Source organism: Rana temporaria, chromosome 7, assembly GCF_905171775.1.
Source record: "Rana temporaria chromosome 7, aRanTem1.1, whole genome shotgun sequence".
Classification (NCBI taxonomy): domain Eukaryota; kingdom Metazoa; phylum Chordata; class Amphibia; order Anura; family Ranidae; genus Rana; species Rana temporaria.
The window spans coordinates 172,514,154-172,526,305 of record NC_053495.1 but is presented as its reverse complement, the minus strand read 5'-3'; positions in this window follow the sequence as shown (position 1 = coordinate 172,526,305).

Sequence of the window (12,152 nt, the reverse complement as noted above, 5' to 3'; positions counted from 1 at the left end):
TCTTAAAATTCAAGTCCAAAATTCAACTTCTGGCCCATAGACAGCCTTGGCCACAAGAGTTTAGGATTTTCTGAAGGTGTTACGTCAGCCACCATCTGGTCTGGTAATCTATTTGGTATACTTATTGCTGGTTATTGCTCTCTTGTTGATTACTTGATTTTCCTCCTTTATTACTTTTATTCTTCTCCCTGTCCTTGAGCCTCTCAGGCTTTTTGGCAACCTTGTTCCTTGCAGAACATTATTCCCAGCCCCCAGACTTTTGAATATATCCGCGCTTTGGCTACCTTCTACTTCCCTGGTCCACTTATGGTTTCAAAGCGTGGTCATTGGGGGCAACAGAAACTACAGAAAGATGTACAGGGGACATGCTATTGTGAGACCATGATGAATGACGGATCCAATAATGCATCCATGCTTTTACTACTGTTATGGATTGTGACATAAAGGGCTATGCTTTTGTGGACAGTTTTCAGTAGCCTAAAAAAAATCTGTTTTATTTGGCTGAATAATGTTTTTTAAAGTAATTTAAAAATTATCTTGTTTTGGAACTGTGCAGTGTCTATTCAGCTTTACCATGATTAAATGCCTACCCAGGGGGTTTAAAATTCCCAGCTAGGTAAATGCCACTGTAAAACGGTGGGTCGTAAATGAAACCTGCTACTAAGCATTCAAAAATATCCCATGTAATGCTGATTAATTTAGATGTATGTTTCTTATGATTGCCCTATGGTGTAGAATCCTGTGATTTTTTGGCAGATAAGGATTATCTGGAGACTTTCAGTTTACTGAATCGTTAACTCCTGTAGCATTTACACTAAGGTCCTGTGTAGACCAGTCGTGCACACACTATTAATTGTACTTTGTCAGGTGCTCAATACAAAATAATTTCAGGCAGTCCCCGAGTTCCAAACCTCCAACTCGCATTCGACACGTACTTAAAGCGGTGGTTCACCCTAAAATCCACTTTCTGTCACTAGATCCAGCATACTGCTGACATCTGCAGTATGCTGGATTTTTTTTTTTTGTACTTATCGTTTTATCCGTATGTCTGCTCCGGCTCCGAGTGGCGTATCCTTCGGGGTATAGGCGTTCCTAAGTAAAGCGCAGTTGATTGACGGGCTTGGATAGTGCGTCACACCTTCCGGAAATAGCCGACGTGACTCTCGGCAATTTACGGCGCCTGCGCAGTCAGCTCTACATGGCAGGCGCCGTATAGTGCCGTAAGCAGCCGAGAGTCACGTCGGCTATTTCCGGAAGGTGTGACGTGCTATCCAAGCCCGTCAATCAACTGCGCTTTACTTAGGAACGCCCATTCCCCGACGGATTCCCTGCTCGAGCCGGAGCAGACATACGGATAAAACGATAAGTACAAAAAAAAGAGAAAAAAATCCAGCATACTGCAGATGTCAGCAGTATGCTGGATCTAGTGACAGAAAGTGGATTTTAGGGTGAACCACCGCTTTAAGAACATAGGCAGCGTGATGTCACGCTGGTCCTGGAAACTGTCTGGTGCCCTTCTTCTGGCTCACCGCATGCTGCCATCTACTGTCCAGTAGATCTGTGAGCAATCCCACATCACTGCATGGCCAGTTAACTCTTCCCTATGCTATCTAAAGTTAAAAAAAAATTTGGGCTGAAATTACTTAAATACCTGTTCCAACTTAGACCAATTGAACTTATAGCGAAGTGCCAGCTGTCTCTGTGTGTTTAAAAGTCAACAGCTACAAAAAGTGTAGTCAAAATTACCCCCCAAAAAAACGACATGCCAAATATGGCATGTCAGGAGTCCTTGAAACTAAACTTTCGGGTGGAACACCGCTTTAAGAACAAACCTACAGATCCTACCTTGTTTGTAACCCAGGGATTGCTTGTAGTAAAGAAAATTTGTCAAGAAAAAGCAGGAGACATGCCCCAATAGTTTAACAGACTTCAATCACACCAACAACTTCCTCTGCAACCAATATGGGCCATATAATCACGTTCAAGACAGGTGTTACATGCAGTACCCAGCTGAAATATATAGATACAGGTTCATGAAATGAGAGACTAGACTTCATGCTCAGTGTCACTGACCATATTCTCAAAAATAGAGTAGAAACTTCATGTGTTATGGTATATGTCCCAGACTTAAAGTAGAAGTCCACCCTAACACTAAAGTGTCTGCATCTACAGACATCCATGATCTAACACTAACCTATTCAACCCTGTAAAGATGGAATCCATATACATACTTTTTTTTGTTTATTTTTTTAAGCCGATCCCAAGTTGAGCGATAATCTGCGTCTTCACTGTGGAGGCGGGTGCAGAGGACACAGCGGACAATGGAACACTATGGGTGACGTCACTCCCCATTCATTTCTCAGCTGTTGTTGGCTGTGTCCTCTACAGAGATCGAATTGACTTAAAAAAGTATGTATGCTGAGATCTTTACAGGGCTAGATAGGTTAGTGTTAGACCGTGGATGTCGGTAGATGCAGGGAATTTGGTTTTAAGGTGGACTTGCAAAATTAAGACACATAAGTTGCTACTTGTAATGCCACCAGAGCCACTGGCCATTAAAAGCCACAGAGGCATTTATGACGTAGTTGAATATGGTAGTCTAGGGGAAAGCAGACACACAAACACCAGGTCACAAATGTCCCCTGTTAACAAGCTGGGATTGTGTATAGATGGTAATGTTGTGCTGTAACATTTCAGCTGGTAATGTCATAATGGTGCTGAGTACACTGCTGGGTATTCCAGTGGAACCAATCTTGCACAATAAATACATCGACTGTGATAACATGGTAAATGTCCTTAAAAGTATATGCATTTGTGGGCAAATAGTGTCATGTGGTCTTCTTACCCAGTGTGCTATAGTCCTGGCAAGGTCAACGCCATTTGGGCTGTAGGGAGCGTGGAAAGACATCCGTTGCAGCTGATAAAGGATTTCAAATACCAGTGCTATGGAGCAGCCTTTATCAAACAGGGTGCACAAAATGCCTAAAAATGATATACTAGCCCTTGACTAAAGGCTGCTTTTTAGTTGTAGTGAGTCACAGATTTTCATTGTGCACTTCTGGCTGCCAGGCGTCTTAACGACCAATGGCATCAGTTGATAAGGAGGATTCAGTCGCCTGCATAGCATTCTTGTTTGACCCTCCCTTGCCCCTTTCCATCAGCGTTGGGGGTCACATTAGCTGAGCGGTAGAGAGAAAAACATTGGAATACTAGCGAGTACAAGTTTTGTATTTGCTTTGAAAGAATAAATAGCCTGTAAAGTCCTACAGTACTTGTGGGTGTAGATGCATTATGTAAAACTATTTGAATAGTTTTTACATTTTAGAATGGGTACCTCAAGCCCATAATTTTTAAAGGGTGCCTTGAGCTTGTCTATAATTTTTAAAGGGTGGTTTGATTGAAAAAGAGTTGAGAAACAATGGTATGGAGTATGACTCGCTAGAGACTGTAAGTGGACACCTACATATTTATTTATATATATATATATATTTTAGCGGGATTGCGGCGAAAAAATCGGAGACCTACCGTAGCTGACACTTTATACTTTTTTTGCGAACCAGTGATCAGTGCTAAAAAATATGCACTGACGTTAATACAGTGTCACTGGCAGGGAAGGGGTTAACATCAGGGCTGATCAAAGGGTTAACAGTGTTCTCTCAGTGTGTTTCTATTTGTGTGTGTGTATGGGCTCACTGCATGGATACGCTTATCTGTGTTTCTGATTAGCAGAAACACTAGATCAGTGTCCATGCCATTCTTTCTCGATTGCAGGTGGCCAGCAGACTTTGCAACTGCCGGGTCTGCTGATTGGCCACAGGGGGAGCCAATCGGTGCGCGCAATTGCCCCCTGTTGGCCATTGACAAAATCGCTTACAGGTATGCAATTTCGCATAATAGAGCCACCTTGCTACAATATATGTATGGCAGGTGGTTGGGAATTGGTTAAATCTATGGCATATACTTCCTCCTAAAGGAGAATTGGATAATGGCAAATAACTGGTCTGGCCCAGAATAACCCCCTCCACTATCAGCTTAATTTCCTTAGTCGTTCTGATAAAGACTAATATACAAAATTAAAATAGTGCCAACGGTCTGTGCAGAACTTTACGGTATAAAGAGAGAAAGTACAGTTAATACAATGAAATACAAGAGGGCCCTGCTCATATGAGCTTACAATCTAATTGCTATTATGCAAGTTTATGGTTTCAGGTTCTACCTTTTCCTGTCACAAGGCACTCTACTAGATCTTTGTGTTTTTCTTGGTCTTTTTGTCATCAAGCAACTGTTTCAAGATCCACAAGGCTGCCACCAAGTCTTCTGTTCTCCAAGTTCTTTTAGTGGAACATTCCAGCCTCCTCTAAGAACGGCTTCACATGTAAGATTCTATAGGTGACTGAGTGACAGGCAGTCCAGAGTTCTATGTTGTTTTCTTAGCCGTTTAGCATTTGCTGTTTCCCAACCCTCATTTGGGTTGCTTTTGAATGTCCCAAAGGTTAAAGACTTATTGTGTTCCTCAGTGGATGAGAAAGAAGATTTTTGTACTAAATACAATTCTTTTAATGGATTCCATTGAGACACACAGGTCCCATACTCCCTTGTGTGTGATCATGCTCTCAGTACTGCTTTACTGTAAATCATCTGAGGCATGCTTGATGATAGGTGGGGTTATATGGGGCTGAACTACATATTTTTTATGTTTGCCAGTGTCCATTCAATTTTGCCTGTATGTGGCAGTATAACCCAAGGGTTAAAGACTTTTTATGTCACGAACGGGACTCCAAAAAAAAAAAGGATTTTTTGATGAGTCCTGTTATATTTGAACAAGTGTAGAACACAAGCTGAGTATTTATAAATTCTGTGTTAAGCGCTTATACCTGCAGGTGATTGGACGCTGCCGAAGCTTTTGAGGACATGCATCTTCTGGGTGTCTTCCCTATGACTACCCTACTCCGTGAGTCCTTGGTTTTTAGCTAGTGTCCTATGGTGATGGACCTCTTCTTCCTTTATAGATAAATAACTCTTAGGCCCTGTACACACGATCAGACATGTCCGATGAAAACGGTCCGCGGACCGTTTTCATCGGACAAGTCTGCTGGGAGCTTTTGGTCTGATGTGTGTACACACCATCAGACCAAATTCCCCGCGGACAGAAAACGCGGTGACGTGGCTGCGACGTGCGTGAACCAGGAAGTTCAATGCTTCCACGCATGCGTCGAATCACTTCGCCGCATGCAGGGGATTTCGGTCTGATGGTTAGGTGTACTAACCGACGGACAGGTTTCCACCAGACAAGTTTCTTAGCATGCTAAGAAACTTTTGTCCGCTGGAAAACTGTCCGCTAGGCCAGGGCTCAAAATGTCAAGTCCTGAGCTACTAGCAAGGCTTCAAGAGTTACTCGCCACCAGTTTCCCCACCTAATTCATACACTGCCCTGCGCCTAATTGCACCCGTAAACACTCCCTCATAGATTATCTCATGGAATGACAATGTTTTATGCAGAATCAAGTTACAAAATTAAATATTACCAACAACAACTTTAACAAAATGGGACAGGGCACTGGGGGCAGACCAGAGGGACAGGGCACTAGAACTGGGTCTCTTCCCCATTCTCTTGCTGTCTCCTCTGCAACTCCCATCCATCCTCTCTCTCTCCCATTCATCTCATCATCAGGAGCCTGTGTGTGCGGCTCCATGCTTGCATGTCCCCACTTCCCCTTTTATTCAGGCTGGCAGTGAGGAGAGGAGGTGCAGCACAGCGGGGAGTACAATCCAGCGCTGAGATCCACACAACTGCACAGCCATTGACACCATAGCACAGCGCACAGCACACATTGAGACCAGTCTGTTCACAGTGCTCAGGCTAAACTGTTGGACACTTACATAGAGCACAAGGAGAAGAAAACTGCACAAACTAGAAGGCTGCCGCTCTCATGTCAGGGCAACTTTCAGTGAGCGCTGCACCGGAGTGGTAATTTTTGCAATCCTCCACCTCACTCATTACTTTCTGCTCTCCAGCTACATTGGTCGGGGGGAGGGGGCCAGGCTCAGAGAGGTCATACTGTTGGGTCCCATGGCTTAATGAGAATTGTAAGGAGAGCACCTGTGTACTGCTCTGCCTGTGCGCGGCTCACCAGACTACTTTTCCCGAGCATGCACCTTTCCTCTTCGGCCGCCAATCTCATCGAGACTCTAAGTGTAGGCACAGATTGGTCATGCAGCCCTGTCATCACTCGCCCCCAGCTTAAATCCACTCGCCAAATGCTAGTGGGCGAGTGGAAATTTTGAGGGCTGCGCTAGGCCCTACACACGGTCGGACATTTCCGCGGACCAGTTTCAGCGGACATGTTCGGTCGTGTGTACAAGGCCTTAGCGTAACATGTTTAGCTTTCTTTCTAAATAGCCCACAGGGGCTTACCCTTACCTATAGCCATGATGAGAACCAGGCAAAAGCGAGCCACAGCAAAAACTCATAGGAAATTTTTTTCTGCTGAATGCCCACACAACTGCAGTGTGACGATTCTTCCCTTCCACTCGAGCAGGACCCGATTTTTAACACCAGTCTCTGCAGCTGACTCTAGTTTAATTTCAGACACACAGCAAGCAGGTTAGATGAAAAAGGACGATGTTTTGGCAACTATGTCACAGCTTCCCCAAACGGCCATTTCTGTCGAGGGTTCCAAAATGCCAGAATCCATCCCCAGTTCCACTGTCACTGCCCCATGTTTATATGCTCACTTGTACTGTGCTGAAAATCCTCACCATTGTCTCACTTGAATCCCCTTCCATCTCACCATGCCCCGTTGGGTACAAGGAGACTGACTAATTCCAAAAAGACATTCACTGTCCATGAACAAATTGAATAAACAGTTTATGACAATTGGGTTAATCCAGATAAAATATCACTCCGAAAATCATTGCTGGCTCTATTCAGTGAAACAGGTTAACTAAAAAGTTGTCTGTTCAGTAGAAGAGCCTGCAATCTCAGTCATAAACCTCTATACCAACAGAAGAAGTTCTTTCATTTATTGATTCTGCAAATAGGAAGTATGAGAAAATCTGTAAGGTGAACTTACACTGGATTCTGGTCCCCTTGTACCAGAGTCCTGTGATTCCCCTGCTGTCAGACAAATGGGATGCTGCTTCACCAGTCCTGGAATTTGAAATTCTCCTGGCTTTCCTCTATTCGCAGCGATGATAGGACAGGCTAGACTTATTCTGATTGGTCAGTGCTGTCTATGTGACCAATTAGAATGCCTCTTGTCCGTATACTCTGAAGGGTACGGATAGGAGATTAAAGTGGATGTAAACCCACTCTCATCCTTTCTAAAGTACTGCCGTAGTGCTGATCTATAAGGATATACATGTATCCTTAGCTGTCAAATGTTTCCTCTCTGTCTATTATAAGAACTGAAAAACTGCAGATTCTGTGGGTGAATCTGTTGTCTGGAGCTCTGTGGGTGGAGTTGTGATGTCAGTAGACTCCCTGCCCTCCTCTACACTCCCCTTGTCAACATGCATTTTTTCCTGTGTATTCCTTACACTAAATTCTGCTATGATCACTAACATCTAGTCAAAATCCAGAAAAGTAACCACATGACTTCAGAAAAGCAGTGGGCGTGGGAATTAAAAAATAATGCCTGTCTCCAGGCTAGTGCATGAGATATGTAAATAACCTGTCACTCACAGCAAGGGGGCAGAACGGACTAAGGTTTTTCTCTGTAAGTCCGTTTTGTTTCACTGAACAATAAGAGGATTGCTCATAGCTGTATTAACTCTGTGTGGAAAGACTGGGTACAGATGATAGGAAATCTTATACTCTACATTGTGACATCAAAAAAATAAAAATACATTTTTGGGTTTACATCCACTTTAAGCCATGAGGATTTCAACTCCCCTTACTGGTGTAGTGGCGTCCCAGTGTCTGACAGTGGGAGATCGTGGGACTCCAGTACAGCGGGGCAGGGGGTTCAGTGTAAGTTCACCTTACAGATTTTCTGTAAAGGTGAACATGCACGTTAAAGGCTCTTTTTATACTTGCAGAACCCAGCTCTACAAACAGCTATTGCTGTGATTTTTGTCTGTTACATTGCAGCAATATGGATTAGGGCAATGAACAACCAATGTGATCCTTTTTCCCTGGACCGTGCCTCAACTGACCAATTACAGCAATTGCCTCCTGCTCTGCTCTTTTGTATGAATGCCTCATTTGTGCCTTACACAAATTTACAGAAGGGCTCTAATCTCCATTTACATGCACAAAGTCTTGTGGTTCAAGGCCTGGTCAGCTGAAGCTGCCTGTAAAAGACTCCTCACAAATGTCCGTTGAGGAAGGGCATCTTTTGTGAAAACGTAATGACGAAACGCGTCTGGGAGGACGTGCAAGTGACGTCACCACGCTAAGGAGGAAGGGCTCCACTCGTTGCTGGCCGGCATTTGTTTTATAATGCTTGATTTTATCTACTTTTCTGTAAGTACCTTTTTATCTCTTAAAATAAAAACGAGTTTTACGGAATTACACTATGGTGCGCCCTTTCTCTACCTATGTCATCTGGATGAGCCTGTGATCGTGCCTGATGTCTCTTTCCTGAAACCTGTAACTCTGTGAAATCATTAATTAAAAGGCCGCGGCTGGGCTATAGCCGACTGCATAACAAGCCTGCCCTCTGGTGAGCGGCTTTTAAACTCGGTGGTGGGTCTTCACTTTCGTGTGGAAACTGCTAAGAGATCACGGTGGTGTTGTCTTCAGGACCATTTATTTGTTTTTGGGACTCAATATATTTATATGTATATTTGAGCCTGTGGGGACTTGGGTTACCACCACTTTTTGTGTTTTATTGTTTTTTGGTGGCGCAGCTTTATCTTTTATGTATCTTTTGTGAGGCACTTGCCAAATTTATCAAGTGTCGCAGAAAGTAGAATTCAAACAACTGCCCCTCCCCTCCCAGGATCCTTTACCTCTTTAAAACGCAGAACACCTCATTGCTCTACACAGGTTTCAACTTCAGAATCTAAGTTCAGCCCTCTTATTTCAGCGTAATACTTGACCCACAAGCTCAATAAGTTTTCCTAATGAAGGGACACCCTTATGCCACGTACACACGACCGTTTTTCATGACGAGAATTTTTTTTTTTTAAATTGGTCGTTAAAACCGGTCGTGTGTAGGGTCCAGAGCAATTTTCTCAACGAGAAAAATGGGCATTAAAAATATAGAACCTGCTCTATTTTTTCACGTTGTTTTTCTCATCGTGAAAAATGTCCGTGTGTAGACTTTACTGACGGGGAAAAAACGCACATGCTCAGAATAGAACTTCCCCTTTAGTGTCGTTGTACGTCACTGCGCTTTGCTCGAGCATTTTTAATCCCGATCGTGTGTATGCAAGGCAAGCTTGAGAGGAATCATGGTTGTGTGTACCCTGCGGCATCATCCTTAAAGGGGTTGTAAAGGTTCGACTTTTATTTTTTAAATAGGTTCCTTTAAGCTAGTGCATTTGTTGGTTCACTAACCTTTTCTTTCGATTTCCCTTCTAAATGTTTTTTTTCTTTGTTTAAATTTCTCACTTCCTGTTTGTCCTCAGTAAGCTTTCCACCATCAGCTTCCTGAACACCTTACTGAGGAGAAACGGGAAGTGAGAAATTCAGACAAAGAAAAAAAACATTTAGAAGGGAAATTTAAGGAAAAGGTAAGTGAACCAACAATGCACTAGCTTAAAGGAACCTATTTTGAAAATAAAAAACAAACCTTTACAACCCCTTTAAGAGTGGGGGGCATCTCTAACAGTCCACAGGCCATAGATGTCCCAGGCTTATGGGTTCAGTTGATTATAAAGGGGCACAAAATTGAGTTTAAAACTGTACCTTCAATGCTATCTACTCTCAAATCAACCAAAGTTTTCCCAAGGATAGTCAGATTTACAAAATACCCTGGACCAGCACGTGTCCTGGGGAAAAATACTGCCACTGCCCCAAAAGACAGATTCTATTCAAACCAGTTTACAGTAGCAAAGCCCAACAGGGGTTTTGTCTTATTCCGGACCTAAAATCTCTCAACAAATACTTTTAAATGCCAAAATTTAGCATGGAATCCGTAAGGTCAGTTTTTGCCTCTATGAGACAAGGGCATAACTGGTGGCTGTAGAAATCCAAGATGCCGATCTGCATATTCCCATGTATTCACCTCACCAGTGCTTTTATCACTTTCCAGTAAGACGTAATCCCGTCACACTGTCTTTTGCTCCGAGAGTTATCACAAGGGTCTTGGCATGTCGTCTTCTTGCCCTTCTAAGAACTCATAGCATGCAGGTCACGGGTTATCTAGATCGGTGTTGCTGAACTCCAGCCCCAACAGGTCATATTTTGAGGCTTTCCATTATTTTGCACAGGTGATATGATCTGTTTCACTGCCTTAGTAATTACCACAGTCATTTTATCTGAGGGAAATACTGAAAACATGACCTGTTGGGGAACCTTGAGGACTGGAGTTGAGAAACATTGATCTAGATGACCTTCTGAAGGTCGCCTCTCCCTTCCAGCTATCCAGAAATGTCCACAGGACAATTCAGATGCTTCAAACATCCGTTTGGGTGATCAAGTTCCAAAATTCTGCTCTACAGCCTTCTTTTTGCCTGGACACTTGGTTCTGATCCTGGATACAGACCAAGCAAAGGTTTTCCTTCCATAGAAGAAAGTGCTTTTTTTCTTCGATATTCTCCATGAGCGATCTAGGCCTCATGAAGGTCCTAGGAACACGGTCATATGTAGAAGTCAAGCGCCCCCTTATCATCTTGAAGCTAAGTGCAATAATGACGGCTCTGCAATATTGGACCTCCCATATGCAAAGACACCCAATCAGGGTGCAATCAGACAATGCCAAGGCTGTGGCCTGCATCAACCACAAAGGAGGCAACAGGAGTTATGAAGCCTTGGAGGAAGCAAGTCAGATAATCTCATGGATAGATACTCGCTCTACAAATCTCTGCTGTCCATGGAGTGAACAATTGGAAGGTGGATTACTTCAGCCTGGACCAAGGGGAATGGGCCCTTTGCCAAAACATCTTTAACCTGAAGCCACTGCAATACAATTGTATGCATTTTACCCGTGGTCTTAGTTCAGGCTAATTTATGCTCCCCCTTCCAGTATTCCATCTTGTCTGCTTCAGAAAATAGAGCAAGAGAAGAAGCCTGTAGTTCTCATTCCACCAAACTGCTAAGAGATGACCCCTGGCCTTTCCCAAACATGCCAGACCTGCTGTTTCAGGACCCTCTATTCTATTCCGTTACTAGCTTTAATGCCATGGTTGTTGAAGCCCAAATCTTAAAGGGACAAGGGGGCCTCTGAGTCCATCATTCCTACCTTTCTAAAAGCAGGAAAAGCCACTCCCATAAAAATCAGTTTTTATACCTTGAAATCCTACTTTGCCTGGGTATGAGCACAGATACTTATATCTTAGCACTTACTGTACTTCAAGTTCTAGTCTTACTTTATCCTCCGTCAACAGGCCTGGTGCTTGTGCTATTAAAGTATGCATTGGAGTTCCAGAAGATGTACACACTCTTTGGCAATAGGCCTGCCGGGCAGAGAGAACTTACATTAGTCAGCATCTGAGGTCTATATCATTATTGCAGAATGCACCCTGCCTGTAACTAGATGCAAGAACCCCAGCGCTTAGGGGAATGGGGAGGTAGCCCCATTTAAAAGCAATGAGTGACTGCCAACTCCTGCAGCTAACCATGCCCATTTGCATGTAATCACTAATGCAGTGATCAAATACGAGTGATCACATTCCTTGGGACCCAAGGAACACCCTTTTAACTCATCAGGTTTATGACATGTCTCTAACTTAGGGGTCTGTTGCATAGGGTGATATGCTCCTACTTTTCTTCCTGATTTTACTCTGATGTGGCTGCCTTTTCCCTATGCGTGATGGAACATTGCCTGAAGTAGTTACATTTGCGCTGAGCAATCATGAACGCACAACCGCTGCCACAATCTGACTTCAGTCGTCAGGAGAAGAGTCAAGTGGTGGGGTCCATAAAATACTGTCAGAATCTCACCACACCATGAAATATTTTTTTTTAAGTTTTCTAAACGGTAGGTTTTAACGTGAGCCTTTTACCTTTCTTTTTAATGTTGTACCTTCATTGGTTTAAAATA